Source organism: Hyaena hyaena, unplaced genomic scaffold (assembly GCF_003009895.1).
Source record: "Hyaena hyaena isolate Hyena2069 unplaced genomic scaffold, ASM300989v1 scaffold_329, whole genome shotgun sequence".
Taxonomy (NCBI): domain Eukaryota; kingdom Metazoa; phylum Chordata; class Mammalia; order Carnivora; family Hyaenidae; genus Hyaena; species Hyaena hyaena.
This window is the reverse complement of record NW_024080960.1, coordinates 36,780-60,907: the sequence shown is the minus strand read 5'-3', so window position 1 is coordinate 60,907 and position 24,128 is coordinate 36,780.

Below are 24,128 nucleotides of genomic sequence, written 5' to 3'. Positions count from 1 at the left end.
GAGGTAGGTACGATCATTATACCCAGTTATCAAAGAGGGAACTAAGGCATGAAGAGAATATGTCACTTGTGTATAGTTACGTAGGTAGAAATCTCCAGAGCCATCATTCAGATTCATACAGTTTGGCTCCGGACACCATGCTCTTAATGCTGTACCTACCTTGGTATAAGCCAGTAGTGGGTGTAACTGGTAGAAAACAAATTTGGAGTAGTTTTTGTTTAATGTTGTCACTGACTGAAGCTCATTAAATGAAAACCATGAAGATCAAAGCCTCTCTGAAAAGAAAAATAGATGTCCAAATTCTGTTCATTGTTTCAAATAACAGTGCAAAAGTGAAATTCTAGGATCTTAAAAATAATTAATATTATCTTTTAAATTTGAGATGATGATGTTACACCCATAATTTTGTGATAGTCTTGCTGGAAACCAGGAACTAGAAATATCAGTGTGATGTTTCAAGTCAAATTAACTGTCTGGGTCTTTAGTCTCATTTGTCCAATGTGTAGAATGAGCTCAATAATTTCCTAATCCCTTCCAAATCAAAACCACACTGAGATACCACCTCATGCCAGTCAGAGTGGCTAAAATGAGCAAATCAGAGAACTCTAGCTGCTGGCGAGGATGTGGAGAAACGGGCACCCTCCTGCACTGTTGGTGGGAATGTAAACTGGTACAGCCCCTCTGGAAAACAGTGTGGAGTTTCCTCAGGAAACTAACAATAGAACTCCCCTATGACCCAGCAATAGCACTGCTAGGAATTTACCCAAGGGATACAGAAATGCTGAGGCATAGGAGCACATGTACCCCAATGTTCATAGCAGCACTCTCCACAATAGCTAAAACATGGAAAGAGCCTAAGTGTCCATCAACAGATGAATGGATCAACAAGATGTGGTTTATCTATACCATGGAATACTACATGGCAGTGAGAAAGAATGAAATCTGGCCATGTGTAGCAACATGGATGGGCCTTGAGGGTGTTATGCTGAGCGAAATAAGTCAGGCAGAGAAGGACAAATATCATATGTTTGCACGTATAGGAGGATTAGGAGGAACTTAACTGAGGAACAAGGGGGAGAAGAAGGGAGGAAATGGTAGGGGAAAGGGAGAGAGGCAAACCATGAGAGACTCTTGAATGCTGACAAAAACTGAGGACTGATGGATGTGAGGGGAGGGGGGATGGGCATGGAGGAGGGCACTTATGGGGATGAGCACTGGGTGTTATGTGGAAACTAATTTGACAATAAACTATTTGTAAAAAAAAAAAATTTCCTAATCCCTTCACATTTTAAAAATTCTAATATTGCCTCCAAATGATTTTTCAGTGTGTTTGTTTATTCAGCCACGGAACTGGCATTTTTCTGAGGATTTACTTTTTTTACAAAGTAAAATGCTATCATCATGGAGAATCATCGGTTGAGGTGAGCCTAAGAAGCTATAATGCAAGCCTGTGGAAGCTTTTGGACAGTGCATCAGTTCATGTTCTTAGTTGCAGACAACATTGTCACTCTATCTGCTTTGTATAAGGAAGGACTTCATAGGGGAATATTAAACACTCACAGAATCTTTGGAAGAGCTAATAATTTCTGGACTGATGTTCTTGGAACAATGCCTAAAGCCACTTTAGAGAACTGGCCGGACATGGGTGATGCCTTGCACTGACTCTAGAACCATCTGGAGGTCTGCAACTGTCAACAACAGCAAAACATGTGTTCTATGCCCCTATTGTTTCCAAAACTCACTTCCAAATCAAATCCTATCATGGGTATATAGGATTAGAAGAAACTGAATAATGGTGGTATTTTGTGAGGGGAATGGCTTATGTGGGAAAAATAAATTTTGGGGGGGTTCTATTTGGGATAGGCAGGACCCATAATTTGGGGAAGTATCAAAATGTAGAAAGAATGTTCAAGAGGCTTTTGACAGCCACAGATAACAAAGGTCTACTACAGATATTTCTTTCCATTCAGCACCGAAAGAGCTCTTATTTAAGAATAGTGTTGAGTGGGGCACCTGAGAGACCAGTTGTTAAGCCGCTACCTTTTGGTTTTAGCTTAGCTCATGATCTCACAGTTCGTGAGGTCAAGCGCCGCACCAGGCTCTACACTGACAGCAGAGAGCCTGCTTGGGGTTCTCTCTCTCGGCCCTCCCCCACTCTCTTTCACATACTTTCTCTCTCTATCTCAAAATAAATAAATAAACCAAAAAAAAAAAAAAGGAATGGTATTGAGTTATGCTTGTTTGGGATATTTACAACTGAAAGTTAATCCTTATAATGATGATAGTAGTGGTGATGATGATGGTGGTGAATTCATTAAAAAATTTTAATTCATTAAAAATTCATTAAGAATTTTAAACTATTTTAGCCACTGTTTTACATGTTATAGTGGAAATATTATTTTATGTTTGAGTGGAGTAGACCCCTCTTTAGCTCCCAAGGTAACCAATGATCAAGGCTTAAGTTAATCAGCATATTCCATTCCCTGGTCAAGTAATAAGTTCAAGGGTTGGCATTTGACCATCTTCAGACCGATGAGTGTCAGGCTTAGGACTGTCATTTGATTGTTGGACTGGAACATAGAAGAATGGGGGCTGTGCTTCTTGGCTGCCATCTTACCACAACGTGGAGCCTTGAACAAAGCCAAAAAAGGAGAGTCAAGCTATAAATGGAGGAAGATCAAGTTCTGATGGCAGCATTTGAGCCCTCAGATCAAGCTACTGCTATACTTGGCCTGCCTCCTAAATTTTCATGTAAATCAACAAATTCCCCCTTTCTCATTAAACCACACTAAGTCATGTTTTCTGTGACTTCTTTCCAAAGTTGTCTTTTTTTCCACACACATTAGCTCTTTAATCCTCAAAAATACCCCATAAGATTAATAATAGGGTCACATTTCATAGATGAGGACACTAAGGCTCAAGAAGATGGGTAACTTGCCCAAAGTAACCAAACTTGTCCCTATGACTTCAAAGCATAGATCCTTAACCTCTTATGTTAGGGAAGGGCACTAGATAGGGTTGGGTGAGTGATAGCACTGTGATTTAAAGTTCCAAAAGCAGACTGTATGGGCTGATAGTAGGCAGCTCTGGATGAAAAGGAAACACTTTCATTTCCTTTGTATTCCTTGCAATGTCTAGATGCATGCTCTACTTAGGCTGGCGCTCAGAATACACTGCTTGCTGGTTGAGTGAAACAGCAAAGGAGGGAACTGAAGGCCTCCAGTCTGGGAAGATAAAGAGACAGGTCAGCAATTTCTACCTGTATGAAGGGATGTCAAATAAATGACAAGGACAGTGAGTCTATATGACCCTTGGATAGAGAACAATGGTATGTGTTGGGTTGTCTATGTTACAGGAAGATGAACAAAGGTTTAACATCAAACAGAACCTTCTACTCCCAATGCTATGCAATGCTACAGATTTATTTTCTGGAAATATTAAAGAAAAAACAATATAATGATCTTCCTAGCCTATTGATATCTCCCTAACCCCAGAAGCTCTTTCATGTTTTCACTGCATGTGCCATTTCCTCTGCAAGAAAAGTACCTCCCACTCCTTGTTTGTCTAGCAAACTCTTAGTCATCCTTCAAGATTTAGCCCAGAAGAAGTATGAGAGATGGGTGTAAGAGAGAGGCCTGGGTCAGTGTGAAGAGGCTGCAGAATACAAGGACTTTTACTGGAGTCCATGTCAAGGCATGACACGCAAAAAGACTGGGTTGGGGGGTGGTACCTGTACCTAATATCCAGTGACAAGCTGGGACCAAGAACACCTCAGTAGAGACCAGTAAGTATAGAGACAACTATCTGTAAACCAGAGGCTCTTCCTGCCTCCATAAGGGTATGAAGCTGTAGTTGGAGACCATCTTGTACAAGAGAGGGTTGGGGAGAGAGATAAACCATAAAAGATATTGGAGAAATTCTTGTGTGAAGAACTGCTCAGAGCAATACTAGTTCTATATCTTCCTAGCCCAGATCAAGGGCTTTGTTTCCTTGCTTCATCTGTTGGTAAAATAATAATAATAATAATAATAATAATAATAATAATAATTTTGAAAGGTGACTTTAATCTCTACTTATTCTCCTCTTCCCAATCCCCATCCCCACCCCCAAAGAACTGGGAAATCACCCACAAAGTTTTTAGGCATAGATGACTTTAAAAATACTCATTTTAGACATAATTAAAACAACACATGTTTACTGTAGAAAACTTAGAAATTAAAAATAGACATAAAGAAGAAAATGAAAGTCATACATTATCACTCCATCTAGAGATAACTACCCTCAATATTCAGGTGTTTATATTTCTATACACACATTATACAAAAATGGGATAATATTGGATATGTAGCTTTATAGTTCCTTTTAATCAAATGATATAGCATTGGCAGTTTCCCTGCTAAATAATATTCTTACACATCAACTTAATAACTGCATGGGATTTTAGTTAATATATGTAATAATTGTTCATCCAATCACTGTTATAGAAATTTTAAATTGTTTCCATTTTTCACTACATAAAAACAGAAGCATGAATACCACTTTAGCTACATCTTAGTGCAAAGCCATGATTGTTTATTTCCTATGAATAAGATATTATAATTGGGTCAATTATACCTTAGATAGGTCAAAGGATATGCAAAATTTTAAGAATTTTAATACACATGACCAAGTCGTTCTTCAGAAATATTTATCAGTTCACTTTCCTTTCAGCAGGATACAACAATGCCTGTTTTCCTGACATCATCTCTCTTACTGTTATCATTTAAAAAGTTTTGGCCTTGCATGACCTCTGAGATTTCTTCTGATCCTTGATTTGTGTTTCCATGGTAAGAATGAGACGGCTTCCATTTGACTTTCCTTCTCGCTTAAGTGGACTAATTAATTTCTGGCAAGAAGGTTTGGGCCACCATTTTTAAGCTACCAAAAGGCCTGGACCCCTCATTAAGGATGGAGGCCAAAATGGCTGCAGGTCAAAAAGTATGGGCCTGGTGGCCATTTTTCTTGTCCTTGGGAGTTACTTGTATTCCTCAGCTCAAGACACCTCATCTGTCTTCCATCCATCTCTTAGTTTCTACAATCCTTTTTCTTCCTGTTTCAGACAACATTCTTTCCAACTCATCCTCAGTATCTATGGACAGGAAGGTCAATCCAAAGTCAAGCTTACTTGGACAAAATTCTCCTGCCTCCTTATCCTTCCCTGGCAAACGTCCATCCTTAATAGAAATTTGAGTTCTATCTTTGCCTTTGTTCAGGCTGATAAAGATCTTTCGATTCAACTCAAATAATATTTATTGAGCAGCCCCATGGTTCATAGTGACACAAGGCATAATAGAAACCCAAATCCACTCTTCTTTCCTGGTAATGTCTTTTTCTTGTCTTTCTCTGTAGTAAAATCTCATTCACCCACCGACGTTTCCTCTTTGGTGTGCTCTCTAGAGGATTCAAAATGTCATGGCTGTCGTCATCTTCCTGCAGTGTGATTCACTGGCTGCTTCTGCGGCCAATGTGTTGACTGTGAGATCACCGTAAACAAGAGCTCCTGATAACATGTGTGACAGGTTCCTCCTCTCACAGCCTCAGTTATATAAGATGCATTGTTCTGACTCTGAGCTCACTTTTAGAACAATGGCCTGTAGTTTAAAAAATAATAAAAAATAAAAACAGGCTAAGAAGAATGGGTAACACCTGAATGAATGAGGCAATTTCGGGGAACTTTCTGGTTTACATAGCATTTTCAGAGGCTCCAAAAGTTGAGTCATGTTTTCTCTTTCACTTAGAGCTCATTTGAGACTCTTGTTAATGGGACTACAATGAGTTGAAGCAGAGGGGCAAGAACATTTTGGCTTTCAAGCAGATTTTTAGCCTTTTCATTGGGGATCGAGGAACAAAAGTCTGAGTCTCAATAACGGAAAACTGAATCTGTTGCTTGATGCGGCATTGGGACACAGTTTGTGGGAAAATAACCTGTATTTTTATAAGCTGTTTATCCACATAGACACGCATATGTGTATTCGCTGACACATGCACAGATACATGCTCGAATAATGCTACAGTATTTCTGACAGAAACATATGGATATATATATATATATAATGTGTGCATACACACACACACACACACACACATATATATATATGTTTGTGGGGTTTTTTTAAAGTGTGAGTTGCATCTGCAAAAGTTGCGTAATCTTGTCCTAGAAAGAGGAGCTCGCGTGGAGCATGGAGATTTTGGAGTAACTCTCTTCTCTCCTTATTTGAAGCACAAGCCAGTGATTGTCATTCACACCGAGCAGAGGTGTCTGTGCCAAAGGGTGACAGAATAGATAAGTAATCCCCAGTGTCAGCTGTTGGGTGTGATACCACGGCTACGTTCGCCCTCTGTGCCTGCCAGGCCCCGCTCTCTCTGTTCTGGGAAGTGGAATCCAATGATAAATGTCAATACACTTGCGTTGCCACATGGAAGTGAGCTGTAGCTGTCTGGATCACAAACAGAAGCGGCAAATCTCAAGATGTGGGTGCCAGATGGCACTTAGGAGTTGGACACGTGGGACGGCTACTGAGGGAGGTTTTATTAGCCACGACAAGTGGCCTGGCACGGCTGAGTGCCACCTTGCCCCCACTGGGTGTTCCTTCCAGAGAACGTTATCCAGTTTGCTTTTAGATGCACGTGAAACAGATCTACCACCCTCCCGCCCTGCCATTTAATTGACTTATCGGGATGCGTTTGGAGGTGCCTTGGCTGAGGGGTGTCACTGGAATCTGTAAAAGGGAGAAGGGTGGTGTGGGAGCGAAGCCTTGTCATAGAGAACCTGTCCCAACAACAAAGCAAAAGGGACTTCTGTAATGAGTGGTGACATTTCTTTCACGGTGCGTTCAGCCATGAGGGGCAGGTGAGATGGTACCTGAACCACCTTCCCACCTTACGGCAAGCAGGGCTTTGGAAAAGGGTGTGGTGTCCTGCAGCCACACAGTCTCATTTCCTTCTTACCATGAGGGTGGGGGAGGCATCCCTCCACAATATGAAAAACTCCTGTTTGCATTTCCGAGCTTTACAGTTTATTCAGCACGCCCACGCGTATTCATTTCTCCTCCCAACCTCACTGCTGCCATCCCTACAGTGTGGATGCAGAAATGGGGACTGGGAGAGGCAGCAACCTGCTTCTAGGCACACAGCTAGTGAGCCCCTTGCTCCTGCGGTGGAGCCTGGACTTGACTTTTGGCAGCAACTACTGCTCGCTGGTGCCCACCGTCTTAGTTTGCTAATGTCATAGACTGGGGACTCTTAAACAGAAATTTATTACTAATAGTTCTGGAGTCTGGAAGTCTGAGCTCAGGGTCAGGTGAGGGCCGTCTTTGGGGTTTCAGACCACTTGCCGTGTCCTCACATAGTGGAAGGGGCCAGGTAGCTCTGTGGGGTCTCTTTTGTAGAGTCACTAATCCCACCCGTGATGGCTCCACCCTCATGACCTAATCACCGACCCCCTCCTCCCCTCCCAGCACCATCACATTAGGGGTTCCGATTTCAACATATGAATTTTGAACAGGCACAAACATTCAGACCATAATATCTGCTATGTACCATGTGTTTCACACATGTTATTTGGACCCTTTCAACAAGTTTGTAGAGTAGACCTCATTGTTGTTGTATACAGATGACAAAATCAAGGCATAGAGGAGCTCAGTGTCACATAGTTGTTATGTGGCTAAGGTAGGATTTGAACCCCTGTCTGTCTTGACTCAAAAACTGACATCTTTCCCTAATAATCACAATAGCTAACAATTGGAGAGATTACTCTCTTCTAGCCACTGTCCTAAGTGCTTTATTTATATTAACTCATTTAATATTGATCACAAGACCACGAGGTAGGTATTGCTAACATCTCCATTTTACAGATGGAGAAACTGAGGCATGAGAAGGGCGACTTGCTAAAGACCACACAGCAGGAGATGGGTGAAACGAGGGTTTGAATTCAAGCCATTTAACTCCAACAGCCACAATTTTTAACACCACTATGTCTATTTTAACACTTTGCTAGATGCATGCATCTGGGCAGTGGGTGTGGTTTAGGCAGGCTTTTGGATAAACGTATTTCTTTATGATTTTGGTGCCATTCCACACTCTGTATAGAGTCAATGCCAACTCCTATGTTAGTTTCAGAACTGCCCCAACCCTCTGGGGTCTAAATTTGGATCAGAAATGACTAGGCTTTTGCTACTGAGAGCGCTGAATCCTAACCACTAGACCACCAGGGGTAGACTTTTGCTACTGAAAATCTCCTTGCTGACTAGCAGCCTCACCATCTTCTTGGGAGGTTTTCAGAAGTGCAGAGTCTGAGCACCAGAGCTACTGAGCCAGAGCGCTCGCCATTAGCAGGATTCCCAGGTGACTCAGGCATGTTTAAGTCTTAGAAGCACTGTTCTAAGTGGGAGCCAAAGCCTTTAAGGGCATAGTTTGGAATCTCAACCACGTTTTGGAATCCCTAGGAAGATTTAAAAAGTACTGATGCCTGGATCCCACCTCCAAAGGTTCTGACTCAACTTGCAGCCTGGACATTGGGAATTTTAAAAGTTCTCCAGATGGTTCCAGAGTGCAGCCCATGTTGAGAGTCACTGCTCTGGGGACGCCTTGTAGTCCTCAGCAGAACCTCAGGGTTCACCCACTTCCTTACACCCCGACGCCTGAATCTGCCCCTGGGTTTGGGGGATCAGAGACACCATCAAAAGGCTGTTGGCCTATAGATTCCGATCATTATTATCATCAGTAGAGTAGTAATTATAATCGAACTAGCACTGTTCAAACTAGACTGGCCTGGAAAGCTCTCCCTGATCCCACCTTAATAATTTGTTCCCCTTTTCTTTTAATCACACATGAAATAACTTATCCTGAATGAAGAAGAGAAAGCTTCAGATATAATGCCAATTACCCTGACCCTCCACGTTTGAAGATTTGTCATCCAGTCATGAGGCCCAAGTGTTATTCCTACTGACCAGATGCAAAGCCTGTGTGGTAGAGGATTTGAGAGGTGAAGAACAGCTGAGGCTTGAAGTAGACACCCACCATGTCCTTGAGGTGATTATGTCCAATCCACTGTGCAAGAACCTCCGATTGCCCATGACACTGACCCTGTAGTAGAGCCACGGGTTGTAATAAAAGTGCAGAAACTTCCTGTCTTGGACAGGGAACATCTTTATAGTCTTATTTTCACACTAGAAAGTAAGTTCCAAGAGATCAGGAACTTTGTTACACTTGGTAGTATCCTTAGTGCCCAGTACCCAACACATAGTAGGTACTTTGTAAGCATTTGCTGAATGAACAGCTGGAGGAGATGACAACCCTCAATACTATTTACTGAATGTGGTCTGGGTTCCAGACACTTTATAAACATTATCTTGCTTTGTCCTCTGATAATCTTAAGAGATAAATTCTTACTTGTTCATTTGCTTTTTTTTAAATTTTTTTTTTTATGTTTTATTTATTTCTAGGAGAGAGAGAGAGAGAGACAGTGCGAGCAGGGGAGGGTCAGAGAGAGAGAGGGAGTCACAGACTGAAACAGGCTCCAGGCTCTGAGCTGGCAGTCAGCACAGAGCCCGACGCGGGGCTCGAACCCACAAACCGCGAGATCATGACCTAAGCAAAAGTCGGATGCTCAACCGACTAAGCCACCCAGGCGCCCCCTTGTTCATTTGCTTTTAATTGTTCCCTGAAGTTAAGTGTCCATTGGTTGTTTCTTTCTAGTGAGTGGAAAAACCTGGATTAATTCATTCAGTATATATTTATTGAGTGCCACACACTCTTCTAGGTAGTTGAACTACATCAGTAAACAGAACAGAAAAGATTAATTAATTGTAAATTCAAGGGAGAGCACCATATAATAAATATAATAAGTAAATGATATAAAATGTCAGAAGGTGTTAGGAGCTATGGCAAAAAAAAAAAATTAAAGAAATAAAGATCAAGGTAGAGGATTAAGAGTAAGAGAAGGGTTACGTTAGTGGTGAGTAAACTTGATGTGTTACCTGGGCTAGGCTACAGCATCTAGTTATATAATCAAACACTAATCTAGGTATGAAGGTATTTTGTAGGTGTGTTTAACATATGCAATCAACTGACTTTAACTAAACGTGCTCACAATTGATAACGTGGGTGGGTCTCACTCAACCAGTTGAAGGCCTTAAGAACAGAAACTGAAGCTTCCAGAGTAGAAGAAATTCTGCCTCGAGACTGCAGTCTTAGCTCCTGCCTGAGTTTTCAGCCTATTCGCCTGCGCTGCAAATTTTGGACTCACGACCAGAAAGCAACGCCATCTCTTGCTTGGGCTTCCAGCCCGCTGGCCAACCCTATGAATTTTGGATGTGCCAGCCTCCTGATTCCTTAAAATAAATCCCTGGAGAACCCTGACTGATACAGATTTTGGTAGCAAAAGTGGGGTGGTGCTATAATAAATGCCTAAAACTGTAGACGTGTCTTTGGAATTGGGTTGTGGCAGAGGTGAGGAGAATTTTAAGAGATGTGATAGAAAAAGCCCAGATTGTCTTGATGATTAGTAGAGATATAGACATGAAAGGCAATTTTGGTGAAGGCTCAGAAAGATGTATGTGTGGGGTGGAATTACAGAGAAGGCTTGTATTGTCTAGGTGAATACATATACTGTCATGAACAGAAAGTTGCCACAGATGTGAACGTTAAAGGTGCTTCTGGTGAGGTCTCAGCTGGAAATGATGAACGTGTTGTTGGATGTTGGAGCAAAAGTGTTCCTTGTTACGAAGTGGCAGGAAACTTGGCTCAATTCCAGAGGCCCCAAGAACTTTGGGCTAGTATATTATTTTAATGTAAAATAAGATTGCATGCAAGCCTGGGCCAGTGTGTTCTGTATAACTGATGCTTTGGTCCCTGCAACTAATAATTCATGATGAGGGGTGCCTGGGGGGCTCTGTTGGTTGAGCATCTGACTTCAGCTCAGGTCATGATCTTGTGGTTTGTGAGTTTGGCCCAAGCATCAGGCTCACTGCTGTCAGCACAGAGCCTGCTTCAGATCCTCTGCCCCCTCCCCTCTCTGCCCCTCCCCTGCTTGCTCTCTCCTTCTCAAAAATAAGTAAACATTTAAAAAATAATAATTCATGAGGAAAATGGAAAAAAGGTAGAATGGGATAGTGGTTTAACATTGTAATGGTTAATTTTATATGTTAACTTGATTGGGCCACAAGGTGACCAACTATTTGGTCCAACATTATTCTGGATGTGTCTGTAAGGGTGTTTTTGGATGAGATTAACATTTAGCTCAGTAGACTGAATAAAGCAGATTGCTCTGTTAAATGCGATGGGCCTGAATAGAACAAAAAAGCTGCCACTCCCCCAGGTAAGAGAATTCTCTTTGCCTCAGGGCATTTGAACTGGAACATTAGGGGATTTTTCCTGGTTTGGACTTGAACCAAAACATTGGGTCTTCCTGGGACTCAAGCCTGCCAGCCTTTGGACGGGAACTATACCATTGGTTCTCCTGGTTCTTGGACTAAACCAGGGCTTGCTTCCTGGGCTGACACTCAACCATGAGTCTTCACTTGTTAATTCACCCTGCAAAACTTGGGCCATGCCTGCCTCCATAGTTGTGGGAGCCAATTCCTTACAATAAGTCTCTTTCCAGGCATGTAGGCAGGCGCACATACCTTCTATTGGTCCTGTTTTTCTAAAGAGCCTTGAGTAAACACAACTGGCCCTTTTGCACAGATAGTTTGCAGATTCTCTTAGTTTAGCGCTTTTCCACTTTCAGTGTGCAAAGGAACCTTCTGGAACCCTGTTAAATATGCAGATTCTGACCCAGTAGGTCTGGGGTGAGGGTGGAAATTCTACATTTCTGACAAGCACTTGGGTGATGTTGATGCTGCTGGTCCTTAGGTCACTCTGAGTGGCAAGGCCCTAGGTAACTTCTATCACCACAGATTGATTAATTAATGTCCTACCTTTTTAGAAAATGGAATTTGGGAGCACGAGAAAATTCAGGTGACCTCTGAGGTCTTCTAAACCTGTCACTTCTGTGGGACTTTAATATACTTTGTTCAATTTTTTAAAAAGAGCTGTATACAGTCATTTAGGTATAGTCACCATACATATTGTTTTCCATTTTTATCTAGTTTTGAGGTTAGATAACTACTTGAATCACTAAGTATTCCTTCTTGGGATTATAGGAATGTGTGCCCTTTTTTTTTTTTCAACAGTTTTATTTATTTTTGAGAGATGGAGAGAGACAGAGCACGAGTGGGGAAGGGGCAGAGAAAGAGGGAGACACAGAATCTGAAGCAGGTTCCAGGCTCCGGGCTGTCAGCACAGAGCCTGACATGGGAGGGGAACCCACGAACCGTGAGATCATGACCTGAGCGAAGTCAGAAGCTTAACCGACTGAGCCACCCAGGCTTCCCTATAGGAATGCGTTTTTATACAGTTTGATTCAGGCTAATGATTTTTTGGGGAGACAAATTATCCAGACCAGGTAAGCTATCACTCCAGTTAGAACATCTGTCCTTTCAAAGTCAGGGGGCTTCATTTAGCCATCAAAGGGGCCACATACTACACTCCCGAACAGCTAGTAGGCTTGACCTTAAAGCAGAGAATACAAAGACCCAAAGGGAAGTGTAGACAAAAGGTGACCAATAAAATGCTTTCAAGTGTATGTGTATGGGTGTAGGAGTGGAGGGAAGGTGCCCTTTTCCCTGCATGTTCTAATTATGGGATTTGCAATAAAAAAGACCAGAACCCAGCCTTCATAACACAACAGAGCAGGAGGTGGGAATGGTATTGCTGGAGCTTGAGCAGAGGAAGAGAAGTGCTTGACGACAGCTGTAGCCACAGGAGCCGGCCACTGCCAGGATCAGAGCAGGGAAGGTGAGGGTGCGGAGAGAATAAACACCCCACCTCTCTTCTACCTTCCACTCTTGGTGTCTCCTATTGGCCAAACCAACAGGCGGCCAGATGGCAAGTGATCCCGAGTCTTGCTGTCTAGACACCAGTCTCCTGGGGCACAGGACCAGCCTGGGAATGGTGAGAATAGGTTCAGAGAGGCACATGGAGACCAGCACAGAGCCCACGTTCTATAACCTGACCCCTCACTCTTGGGCTTCTCCTAGAACTTCACACACACACACACACACACACACACACACACGAAACTCATGCCAGTCACTTATACACCCCATTGTTTTGGGATCAAATAATACAGGACCTACTGGTGTAACAGAGTTGTTACATTTGAGTTGGTTCCAACTAAGATAACTGTGGAGGTAGTGGCTGTGGGGTGAGCTCATATACAGCTGAGAGAGACGCATTGGAGGAAAGGAGAGAAAAACACTAGAGACAGAGATAATATCGTGAGTAGTTTTTTAGGTGTGAAGGGGAGGCTAGGAAATAAGTGCCAAACAAGTTGGAAGGGGGCTTCTGGTCCTGATTTGAGCGGTTTGGGGGGAGCAATGGCTCTTGAATATGGGAGTGACATGGAGAGAGAGAAGATTAATAGTCATTACCACAGTATAATACTAACTGCAATGGTAACTGCCTTTCCCAGCTTGTACTCTGTCTCTGTCTCTCTCCTGAAAAGTGAATAAACATTAAAAAAAAAATTTTTAATGTGCTTATATTAGAGAAGTTGAATTCTGCAGTGTCTGGGGAGACCAACCCACTTGTGGTCTGCAGGTGAGAGCAGCACCGTGTTCCCACGGTGAGAAGTTGGCATCTCCGCTCGCCTTTGTTCTGCAGACGATGGGGGCACTGGCACACGGGTGGGTGCAGCCATGGAAGACTTTGATTACTTCCTCGAGTTGAACACGCCCCCCGACTGGTCCCATTTCTCTTCTGCAGCAACCGTCCATCCTTCATTCTGTATTCTGGCTCTCAAGAGGTATTTGGAAATGTATGGGGGGGGGGTACTTTTTGGATGTCACAATGGCTAGGAAATGCGACTGGAATTTAGTGGATTGGGGCCAAAGATGCCAAACATTTAAAAATGCGCAAGAGAGTCCCACACAGAAAGGTTTGTGCTGTCCCAAATGCCACTAGCACCTCTATTAAGAAACACTCTATGAATGTCAGTGTCGGACACCCAATTGCCCAAGAGAGAAACCTGGAAGTCATCCAAGATCCCTTCCTCTCTCTTCCCCTTACCTCACCCTGCTAACTTGTCACTGAGTCTTATTAATTATACCTCCTAAATATTTCTCAAATCAATATCCTCTTCATTCCCACTGCCCTGTACTGGCCTCCAAATCTTCCCCTTGTCTCTAAGCTGGGCTTCAGCCTTTAGCTGACAGGAGCCCTGACTGCTAGATGCACACCAGGAACCCAGAAGAGGCCTAAATATGAGTTGAATGAGTGAATTTTAACTCTCTCTACTGCTTTCTCTTCCTTAGTCAGAGTGAGCATTCTAAAATGCATGGCTCATCAGGCTACCAGATCTTATTTTTAAAACCTTTATTCACTTCCTACCATCTTCAGGGTACAGATCCAAACCTTGTTATAGGGTACAGGCCCCTTGCCGCACCTTCCAGCATTATCTCCATTCTTCCATACGAACCTCTGCTCCAGTCTTTTCAAACTGGCCTCTTATGACTTTATATATTCTGTTCTCTGTGCCAGAAGTACCCTTCTTCCCCTTCTTTGAATGGTTAATTTGTAATTTCAGACCTAGCCGAAGTGTGAGTTCTTCCAGGAAGCCTTCTCTGGCTGCTCCTCCCACCAGTGGCTGCACTTGGGCCTCATACTGTCCCTCCACAGTGTCTCTATCACACGTCTCCATCACACTGCACAGATTCTGCTGTTTCTCATGTCCTTCCCCCCAACTAAGCTGGGGGAGCCTCGCAGCCTCCAGGCAGCCTTTGTGCATTTTACTTCTCCATCTTCTGTGTCTTGCACAGTCCCTGACTCATAGTCACTCTGTCAGTGCTTTTCGTATCAGTGAAGAAACTAGCCAAGGCCGTAGTCAGGAAGTGGCAAAGCTGACCTCCAATCAGAGCTCCAGGCTCTGGCCCACGGCGCTGTCTCTCGTGGAACTCAGAAACAAGGAAGGTGGTTACCGGATTGATGCATTAATTCTGGAATAAAGGACTCTTAGTAAAGCTGGAAAACAATGAATAGAGTTCATTCAACTTTCAAAAATACCGAGTGAGCACTGTTCCCCAGGAACAGAAATAAGAAATATTCTGTTGGAGTAGTGCAAGAGATAAGGGGTAGATTTTGTGGGGCTGCGGTGGATGCAGGAACATTGCTAGGGGAATCCCAGAGTCATATGGGCACCATCCTAAGACCAGGCGCTCCCGGTAGAAGTGTCCCAGCCTCAGGAATTCCGTAAGTCGGGTGAGGCTCCAGTGAGTGTGGCCACCACCAGAAACCGCTTCAGGGGTTCCTGCACAGGCAACTCTCAGTTCTCCTTCCCTCCTCACTCTGTGGGGCATGGAGATGAGCTATCAAAGGAAAAGTGTCTGGAAAGCTTAGCCAACTTTCTTCCCACCTCGGTCATCAGCCAGAAAAAAAAAAAAAAAAAAGCAGAGTTCCAGGAGGAAATCTTGTATTAGAACTTGTTTATCCACAGCACCACCTGGCACATCTTTAGCCACTGGTTTCAGCTGAAAGTGGGAAAGGGAGCTAAGTAAATAGCAGCTTGTCATTTCAAACAGCTGGATGGGAGAGGCAGGCAGGGGAAGTCAGCCAGCTAGGGGCTCAGAGGTCATAAAAAAAATCTAAGACCTGGAGTTTTGATAGCATCTGAGTTATGGAAGCTCCTGGTTCCACGGGACTCCTTCAAGGGCTAGCGGGCAGGAAGCAGGAGCACAGAAGCCAAGATGCAGAGAATAGTCTGGCTGGCAAGCATCATGGGTCTTCCTGCCTCTAGCTCTGGATCGACACAAGTGACCTCGGGGGCTTAAAAAACCACCTCGGGGTTTTGACAGGTGCCGGGAAATAGCAGCATGATTACTGACGGTGGGAACACGACGTCTAGTCCTGGTTATGAACTGAATTTAGGAAAAGGGATGGACAGTTTTGCAGGCAGTGACCAGCAATACTGGCTAACAGAGCCTCATGGAAATGTGGCCATCAAGAGTTAACGAAAGCCAGCCAGGTCAGCAAAATGTCATATTCCTATTTTCCCATTCATTTTGATTTCCACACTCAAGTTTTACTGGGACAATGGGACACACAATAAGATGAATTTCAGTGGAGAAAATAAACTTCATTAGTTTCTAAATATGTTGCTTTTGGAACGTCTGTGTTTATATAATCTTTGTTTTCTAAAAGTTTAATGATCTCAGATGGGTTTATTGACTCAAATCTGGACATATAAAATGGTATGTCAATTTTCGAGTGCTAGACAAACTCAGGGAAAATAGTGCTCTTTACTATTACATTACTTTACTTTACATTAACCTAAAAATATTTTAAAATTAAAATTAAAATTCATTTATGCCTTTTCATTCGTTTCGGAGGCCCTGGAGATTGGAACTCATCTCTGATGCCCACATTTGACTTTCCTTGGCTTTTGGAATCCACTCCTGCAAACTTTCTCTTTGTGCATTCCCCTTAGCACTGGTTAAAAACTCCTCTGGGAGCCAAAATTAAGTCCAAAGCAAATCACACTGCAAAGCCTCTTTCTAGGGCCTGAGAAAAGAATTCTTAAGAGAAAAAGTTACAAGAAGGAGGATAGTTACTGGTTAAGTGAGTATTGAGTTGGACCTTTAAAAGTAAAAAAAAAAAATGAGGACCAAGCACTGTTTGATGACTGAGTTTCATTGTGTTGTCAGTAGTAAGCAAATAGTCTTAAGCGTTCTTAAGCGGAAGCTCAATTAAAGACAAACCTTGGAACAGGTTTTGTGGAAGGCCAAGAGATTTAGATTTTGCCAGTCCAGGAAGGAAGGGATTCCAAAGATAAAGGGCATCCATCGAAAACATTTTGTTTCCCACTCCCGGAAGCTCTGCATCAGGAAATGAATAGGGAGGGATGTACTGCTTCAGAATGAGAGAGAGAGAGAGAGAGAGAGAAGGAGGAGGATGGGAGAGAGAGAGAGACAGAGAAGAAGAGAGAGAATATCTCTAAGGTAACCATTAACACAAGCCCTTGGAAGCAAGGTATTTTGGTTTCTGACACCTCCAGAGAAATTTGCATCCATCAAGTGCTCTACATTAAAGGGTTGAGAAGCTAATACTTCCCTTTCACTTTGTTTTATAATCTTCTTGTTCTACTTTTCATTTAAAATTAAGCTTAGTTTCATTCACTGGTCTGGACGCTGTCATAGGTGACTGTCCTGGTGTGAAGGCAAGAACATTTAATTGTCAGGGAAATGCAAAGTCTTAGGTTAAGAGCCCTGTGCTGTGAAGCTGTCTGTTTCTTGGCACATCACTTCTATTTGAGCAGGTTTGATGATGTGATCCAAGGAGTGCCTGGTGGTGAGCATGACTAAGGCCTGGCTCTTGCATCTGGATCTTTATTCTGGTGTTCGAGAGCAAGGAAGACTTGCTCGTGTGTCTGGACTTGCCTTGGGAGCAGCTTCGTGTGGCACCCAGGAGGTGGATGTTGGAGCACTTGACTAAGGCTGTTTATACAGGAACCACATAACGAACCAGCGGTCGTGGCAGTGGTGAAAGTCCTTCATTCGAAAGCCAGAAACAGGGAATTATGTCTGAGACAATGTATAGTAGGAATCGAGCTAGAAGTTTCTCCAACACAGCCTACTGCATAGAGTGTTCTGGAGTCCCCCACTGGGCTTGAAGCCCATATATTTATTTGCTGTGTGGCACTGGCAAGTTACTCAGCCTTTTTTTCTCTTGATTCTTACTAACTGCAATATGGAAAGAAATACTAGTGACTTCCCTATAGGGCTAACTAAGGATTAACTGAGATACTGTATGCAAGTGGGTATAGTTCACACCCAGGGTGAAGGTCATCTGCAGATAGCCAGGGCTTCACCATGAACACTTAACCTTATACATTCTCCTGGGTACACACACCATCACACCTGCTCATAAAGTAATTGTTGCAGGGGTGTGACCTCGGGCAAGCTACCTGACCTTTCTGTTCCCTGGGTTTGTTCTTCTGTAAAACCTAATAGGATTGCTGTGAAAATTCAATATCTGTGAGGAGCTTAAAACAGTGCCTGGCACGTAGTAAGTAATATGTCTGTGCCCATTAAATGAACAAGACTATGTTTGCAATATCTAAGAGTTTAATGCGCGCAAGCTATCACTGTAAGCACGGTCACCTTCAAGGAGGATGGGGTTCTATTCTGAGCTCTTGACCATCCTGACAGCTTGGGAAGTCAGGGAATAATGGTGAAAGAAAGTGCTGGCATGCACATGCTGAAGAGGGGGTGCGGAGAATGTTAACACGTCTCTTTGAAGATAATCTATTACTATGCATAATAATCCCCTTCTTGGTGTGGGAGAAGAATAAAATCTAGGCCCAAGGCAGTATTAATTAATATTACTTATAGCCGTATCTTCATCATGATTAAACAATTAATTTTTCTAGCCCCATTGTAAAGAATCGGGAATTCACACTACAGAATTACTGGACTTTTAAATACTATGGTGGCATTTCTGTAATGTTTCATCGGCTTTGATCCTTAAAATGTTTCCCTTTTTATTTGGTTTTAATGGAACCATTAATGGAACCATTTATTTGCTGCTGATCGGGAAGCATTTAATGTGAGGTTGCCTTAGACAAAATTGAGTCACCCAAACATGTCTTTGGAAATACAAAGTTATTTTTCTTTTTAATTTTTTTTAATGTTTATTTTATTTTTGAGAGAGAGAGAGAGAGAGAAAGACAGTGTGTGAGCAGGAGAGGAGCAGAGAGAGGGAGACACAGAATCTGAAGCAGGCTTCTGACTCTGAGCTGTCAGCAGAGTCCAACACAGGGCTCAAACTCACAAACTGCAAGATCATGACCTGACCCAGGCACCACTCATTCCAGGTTTCTATTACTGGATTTGGCCCTTTCCCTTTACAACATTCTAGGTTCAATTTTCCTGCTCCAGGTGTGGTGAGGCAGGTCTGTCTCCTGAGCTTCTAAGCAGCCGTGCCCAAGCGCAGCGTAGGCTGCTGGAGAGCTCTGAGGGCTTGCCTGGGCCCCGCAGAGCAGTGCACTGTGATCCATGACACTGTATTTCATGGGTGGAGGGGATGGCGTCGGGGGTGAGGTCTGCACATTTTATTTTGACATCCCTGTTCTAATTCTTCTGCTTAACTAAGAGGCAGGATTGAGCAGTTTCCAGCTGTGCTGTTTGGGGCCTATTTTTCAAACTCTTTCTAAGTCTCAACCCTCATCTTTAAAAAATGGAGAAAATAATAGTAACAGCAATAATAATTAGTACATGCCAAGTCTGTTTGTAAGAGCTTTACATATATTAATTCATTTAATCCTCATAGCAACTGAGGAGGTACGGCTCTTGTTACCCTTTTCTGCAAATGAAACTGAGGCTACAAATAAGGGTCCCTGCTAGGAAGGGGCTCAGGTCTCCTCTTTCAGGAATATGGCTTCTTCCACATGGACATGAAAGCACTGGGTACATGTTACCCTTCTGCTCGCACTTCCGGATTATAAGAGCTTCTAGAAAGCACAGGGGGTATGCAAAGGAAACAAACAGGAAATGGGTTAGTGGATTCTGCTACAGTCTTCACCTGTCATATTTTGTTTGATTCTCAGGTCACTTTGAAAGAGGATATTAACTCTTAGATAAAGGCCACAGACAAATCTCTTCAAGCCATATTTCCTGTCTACATAACCCCTGACTCTTTGAGGAGTTATTGTTATAGTTCCTCGTAATTGGGTGATATAAGCAGGGATCTTAGTTTCTCCTGGGGACTTGCATATTTTGCTGGAAGACAGCACAGTCAGCATGAGGCCTCTTCTTACCAGCCTATACATTTGGTTTCCCAAGCTCAATGGATCTTCAAGAGTAGTCCCTGGATTAGAGCATCAGCAGCACTTGGGAACTTGTTAAATATGCAACTTCTCTGGCCCTACCCCGGGCCTCCTGAATATGAAATCTTCAGGACGGGCCTAGAATTCGTGTGGCAAGAAGTTTTCCAGGTGATTCTCATGTACACTCCAGTTTGAGAATCATGGCCCTATTTGAACCTCTTATAAGGAGGGAAAGTTGAAGGAAGTTGAGGTAACCAACTAAAGAAATGTTTGTCGTTTGTCTGCCATGAAAGGTTTGAAAGATACGCATGTAGAAGATGGTTTGTTCAGTGCTGCTTTAAAGGGTTTTCAATAAACTGAAGAAAGAACATTTTGTGGAAGAACCATTCTAATTTGAATGTTTATGGAGACATTTCTGCTTATTAGAGAGAGCCCAGCAGAGAGACCTCAGGCCCATCCATGCCCACACAGAGGAGCAGGAGAAATTTATTGGGCAGATAAAGTTGGAGGCATAGGGGGCCACCAAGTACAATTTTTCCCATCTGAGTTTGGAACCAACTTTTCCTGAGAAAAAAGAAAGAGGAGTCAGATAAAGGGAGATCAAGCTTCATTACTAGTAAATGTAATTTTCCATTGGGGTGAGAGTATGTGTGTTCCAGATTTTTTATTTTTATTTTTATTTTTATTTTTTTGCTGTTTAATAGCAACTCTCAAACAGTGGCTTAAAATAATCCCAATCACTTATTTGCTCATGACGTGGGAACTGGCTGGATTCTGCTTGGCGGGTTTCGGTAGGGTACCTCAGGCGGTTGGAGTCAGATGGTGGCAGGGAGAAGGAACATTCATTCACATGTCTGGCCTCCAATAGCTGGGGCCTAAGAGCGTCTCTCCCCTGCTACCATTTACTCTCACCATATGGTGACCTCAGGGTACCCGGGCTTCTCTCATGTTGACTGAAGAGTCCCAAAGCGACTGTTCTTAGAGAAACCAGCAAGAACTACATGGCTTTCATAAGAGCTTTAGAAATCACACGGGTCCCTTTCTGCAGCATTCTATTTATTAAGACAGTCACAAAGCCCCACCTAGGTTTTAAAGATGGTGACATAGACTCTCTCTCTTGATGGGAAGGATATCAAATAATTTGCAGACATATTTTGACCATCACAGTGTTCCATCACCCGGTGTCTAACTCTTCCCTGAACTGAATGGACTTAGTTCCCAGCCATAGTTGTCCCCTAGCAGGGACAAGGTGTGCCACAAGAAGCTTGCTAAATGCCTCTCTGTGGGCAGGCTGGGCTACACTACAGAGGAGGCTCAGTTTTATTTTAAAATTCACCCATCAAGTAAATTGCTCCTGCATTGGAAGAGGGTGATGGGAGAGGACAGCAATGATACACTGGAACAAGTCCCCACGTGGCAACATGAGGCCACGGGATGGGGGTTACCTCCTTTTAGGCAGTTGGATTGGAAAGGACTCCTTTCACTTTTAAGCTTTCGAGAAGTAATGAATTTTGAAACCTAAATATCATTTGTCTACTCAGCTGCAGAGTAACGTAACAACTTTGACATCTTGGCTTATTTTCTCTTTCCATCAAATTGCCTTTGAAAACATTTTGAAGCTTTTTTGAGATATAATTCACATACCACACATTTCACCCATGTAAAGGACATAGTGGAATGGATTTTAGTATATTCACTGATATGAGCAACCGTCACCACAGTCAATTTTAGATCATACCATCACCTTTAAGAAATCCTGTACACTTCAGCAATTACCTCCCTATCTTTCCATTCACTCTAGCTCCAAGCAGCTGCTAATTACTTTCTGTATTTTTAGATTTGGACAGTTCATCTAAGTGGAATCGTGTACTATGTGGTCTTTTGTGTCAGGCTTCTTTCATTTGGCAAAATATTTTCAGGGTTCATCCACGTTGTAACATGTGTCAGTGCTCCGTTCCTTATAATGGGTGAATAATATTCCATTGTATGGATGGCAAACCACATTTGTTTATTTATCAGTTTATAGACATTTGGAGTGTTTCCACCTTTTGGTGGAATATTTGTGTACAGGTTTATACAGACATATGTTTTCATTTCACTTATGTATCTGTCTCCAAGTGGAATTGCTGGGTCTTGTGGTAACTCTATGTTTAACCAGTAGAGAAAATATCCAACTGCTCCCCAAAGTGGCTGCACCATTTTACATTCCCACTAGCAGTGTATGAAGGTTCTGGTTTCCCCACGTTTTCACTAACACTTGTTATTATTTGACTTTAATTCTAGCAATCCTAATGACTGAAGTGGTATCTCATTGTAGCTTCATTTGCATTTCCCTGATGACTATGCCAAACATCTTCATATGCTTTTTGGCCATTTGTATATGTATTGTATTTGGAGAAACGTTTATTCATTTCACTTCCCACGTTTTAAATTGGGTTATCTTTCTTCTTCTTGAATTGTATGAGCTCTTTATATATAGATACATGTCCCTTAACAGATACTTGATTTGCAAATATTTTTGCCCATTATGTGGGTTGTCTTTTCTTGGTATGTTCTTTGAAGCACAAAATTTTTAAATTTTGACGTGTTCTAATTTTTCTGTTTTTTCTTCTATTGCTCAGCTTTCACATCTAAGAATCCATTGACAAATCTGAGGTCATGAAGACTTACCCCAATATTTTCTTCTAAGAGTTTTCTATTTTAGTTCTTATATTTAAGCTTTTGTTGCATTTTAAATTAATTTTGTACATATGAGGTAAGGTTCTAACTTCTTTTTTTTGCAGACAGACATTTAGTTTTTCCAGTACCATTTGTTGAAAAAATTATTCATTTCCCATTAGGTGGTTTTGGGACCCTTGCAAAACTGAGTTGACTGTAGACACATGATTTATTTTGGACTTGCAATTCTGTTCCATTGATCTGTATATACATCTTTGTGCCAATACCACGCTGCCTTGATTACCACTGCTTTATAATAAGTTTTGAAATCAGGAAATGTGAGTCTTCTATCATTGTTCTTCTTTTTCAAAACTGTTTTGGTTATTCTCAGTTCCTTACAATTCCATGTGAATTTTAGAATCAGCTTACTGATTTCCAGAATGAAGTCAGCTGGGATTCTGATAGCAATCATGTTGAATCTGTAGATCAGATTCTTAACAACGTTAAGTTTCCAATCCATGAATATGGGTTGTTTTTCCCTTTATTTAGATCCTCTTGTGTTTCTTTCAACAATACTTTGTAGTTTTTAGACTGTAAATTTTGCAATTATCTTGCCAAATTTATTTTTAAATTTGGTGCTATTGTTAATAAAATTGTTTTCTTAATTTCATTTCTGGATTGTGAGTAAAAAGTATATAAAAAATAATTGTTTTTTTGGTATATTGATATTGTATTCTACAAACTTGCTGAATTCACTTATTGGTTCTAATAGTTTTATTGAATTATTTAAGATTTTCTATATATGAGATCATGCCATCTGTGAATAGAGATTATTTTATTTCTTCTTTTTTAATTTAGATATCTTTATTTTTCTTGTCTAACATCCCTGGCTACAACCTCCAGGACACTTAAATAGAAGGGGTGAGAGTGGATATCCTTGTCTTTTCCTAATCTTAGGAACTAAAAAGAATTCACTTCCAAGCTTAAGGGAAAGCATCTTTTACCATTAAGTATCATGCTAGTTGTGGGTTTTTTTGTAGATGTCCTTTACCAGGTTGAGAATTTCCTTCCTATTCCTAGATATTTTGTGTGTTTTTTATCACGAACAAGTGTTGGATTTTACCAGATTTTATGTGTGCTTATTGAGAGAATCATGTGTATTTTGTTTCGTATTCTATCAATAATGAAAAAGGCAGGCAAGAAGAAGAAGGGATGAATTCCTTCTTTCTTTGTTGATTGTTCTATTCATCCCAAAGGACTGGATGATACCCACCCACATTGGGGAGGGCAATCTACTTTACTTTGTCCACAAATTTAAATGCTCATCTCACCCTGAAACATAGCCACAGACACACACAAGAATAATGTTTATCTGGGCACCCCATGGCACAGTCCATTTGACACCTAAAAATAACCATAACAGAAGAGTTCCTTCCTTTTTTGTTTTTTGGAAGTTTGTAAAGAATTGGTACTCGATATTTTTTTAATGTTTGGAGAATTCAGCAGTGAAGTCATGTGGGCCTGAGATTTCCTTTGTGGGTAGTTTTTTAAATTATTAATCCAATCTCTTTAC